We start from the raw sequence: 3115 nt of genomic DNA, 5'->3' as shown, positions 1-3115 counted from the left end.
CTCACAGAACCTATAGAACTTTCTTACTGCCTATTATAGACTTTAAGAATGTGGGAATATGTATATACTATTATAATCCATCAGAGTAAAAAGCAAATGTAAATTGGATTATTTGTCTTATATTAATTGTATTATTTCTTTTCAAGGAATTGTAGTCAGTTCTCAATTATTTTCAGCTAAATAGGAAAACAATGAAAAAGGAACCAGAAAAAAATCCATGTATCATTGTATCTAATAATTTCCCTTCTAAGGAAATAACTAGATGTATTAGTTTTGTTCACCACTAAGGGAGAATAAGATTGGACTTCTTGAGGAATCCACTACTTTTTTTTTGTTGTTCTGTTTTGTTTTTACCAAATCATAATGGGATGCAAATCATCCCAATTGGCTTTTTTCCCTCTAGTTTACTTCTGTCAAGCTTCCATCTCAAAGGGGACACAATTTTCTTAAGGATCTCCCTTAATTTCCCACTTTTAAGCTGGATATTAAAAGGTCTAGTTAATGTTTCTCCATAAAACCTAAATTATTAATAAAAAACTTGAAACTTTAAGATTTTATTTATGCCATTTTTGTACACAAACATCAACTTTTGTTACTTCTAATATAGAATTTCCTGCCAATAACATTTAAGTCAACATACTCCTGGAAGAACTAAACTGCATCTCCATTGATGTTCTCAACATGAATTAAATTAGAATAGAGTTTTCATTTAAATGGAAGGATGGTTCATAGGTCATCCTTTTCATGAAAATCCTTTAGAGAAGTAAAAAAAGAGTTACTGAAATTGATTTTATGGTATACCCCATGGAATGGTATATAAACAATAGGAAATATTATTTTTAAGGAAAGTACCATAAAAATAATTGTAAAAAAAAGATTAGATAGGTAGGTAGGTAGAGAAAGATATATATTTTGCACAGGGTGAATAAGTAGGGAAAAAAGTTAAAAGCATGCTGATAATATCTTCTAAATTAATTCAGTACTTCCTAACATTTAGTGCCTTCTCTATGAATAAGGTTAGAAAAAACAATGTCAAGGTTAATTAACATTTTCTGAAACTGTTTCAGGAAAAAGTCAAAACCATAAGCTCTTTAGAAGCTTGGTGCTTATATAACAAATGTTTCTTCCAAAAAGATATTTGGTGAACTTCACATAGGACAAATGCTAAATAACATGATTTGGATGGAAATGGACCCTTCATGGAGAAATATTCATTTCATATAAGAATCAGTTATACACAATCATATTAGCAACCAGAAAAGTAAGTACAAATACCAAATAAGAAAAGTTTCAAAGAAAAAGTTGGGTGTGATTACAGAAACTCCAACCTAACCTTTTTAAGTAAGCTAAGAACTGAAAGAAAATCAGAACAAATAAAAGACTCATCATATTTTTGACCATTTATAAAATAAAAGAAACATTAAAATGGTCACTTATGCAAAAAAAATCTAAATAACAAAGAAACCATATACAGCTGAAAATACAGTCTCCATCAGGCAGAGAATGAAGACAGAATAACTTGAGATTAAATGCTTTCTTAGAAGTTAAGTAAATTGCATAACATAATAAAACATTACTACATTATTACTGAAAATTAAATGTTTAAATTAGGAGGATGATTTCAAAAAGGCCTGGAGAGACTTACATGAATTGAAGCTAAGTGAACTGAGTGGAACCAAGAGAACATTGTACATGGCAACAAGTTTATATTTGACCAACTATGATAGACATGGCTCTTTTTACCAGCAAGATGATTCAGGCCAATTCCAATGTTCTTGTGATGAAGAGAGCCATCTGCACCCAGAGAGAGCACTGTGGATACTGAGTATGGATCACAACATAGCATTTTCACTTTTTTGTTGTTGTTCACTTGCATTTTGTTTTCTTTCTCATTTTTTTCTTTTTTGATCTGATTTTTCTTATGCAGTATGATAATTGTGGAAATATGTATAGAAGAATTGCATGTTTAGGATATATTGGATGACTTGCTGTCTAGAGGAAGGGAGACAAGGAAGAAAAGGAGAATGTCAAAATGTCAAAAGATATGGTGGAAGATAAAAAAATATGATGAAAAGCATAGGGAACATGTGTAATAGCATCTACCTAATTGAGATAATCAGATATAATTGTTCAGTTCAAACCATACAAGACTATAACAGATGTACCTATATAGATAATGTCATTTGATGAAAATAAGTATTATTATGAAATAAAAAATGGAGAAATACTTCTCCTAATGTATTCACTAGTGTCACAGAACATGTTCTGCTTAATGCAGTTATTCCTTCTACAACACAGGGGTTCAGGGTATGGCAATCAGGAAAACCCTTGTAAATTTTGTTGACTCTCTCTTTGCACCAGAGAAGAAATCTGAATTATTATGATTATTAAAATATAAAATATGTTGATATTATATAATATTATACATATATTCTATACATTTCTGGGTTTCTGAACTTCTCCAGTGTTATCTGTTGGCCTTTGAATATTATCTGTTGCTTCCACAAAATTCTCAAAATTTTTTCCCATTTAATATCTTATACCAACCAAGATATGTTGAAAGGATAATGGGGAAAATCACATTGTGGAGGAAGAGATAACTATAATAAAACAAAAAGAAGATTCTCAATTGATCCTAAGACTTTCCAAATACTTTTCTTTATAGATGATATCATATGAAATGAATCATTTTCCATAATTATATAGAGTCTCATCATTGATGAATTAAGAGAGAAATGCGATATAAAACAAGCAAGGCCCAGATGATCTGTAGGTTGATGAGCATTCTTGCAGTCTAGCAAATAAATATGAATATATAAAGTATAATTTTCATAAAGACATTGATATGAATAACCCATATTTTTGACTTCACAAATGTCCTACTCTAATACTTCTACAAGTGTAGATGTGACCTACAGATTTCAAAGACTATATTATATATCAGCGTACTATAGGCAATGGAAATTCCCACCATCTTAAAAAGGGAGTGCATATACCAGATTGTTCATTGTGGACAACCCTAGTTAAATATAGAGAATTTCATTTTTAGTAGATTGACTCCTAATTCTGAATTTTTTGGTCAATACAATCCATTAATCAAAAAAACAAACAAACA

The sequence above is a fragment of the Sarcophilus harrisii genome, chromosome 6, assembly GCF_902635505.1.
Source record: "Sarcophilus harrisii chromosome 6, mSarHar1.11, whole genome shotgun sequence".
NCBI lineage: Eukaryota > Metazoa > Chordata > Mammalia > Dasyuromorphia > Dasyuridae > Sarcophilus > Sarcophilus harrisii.
Note: the sequence above shows the minus strand (reverse complement) of the source record.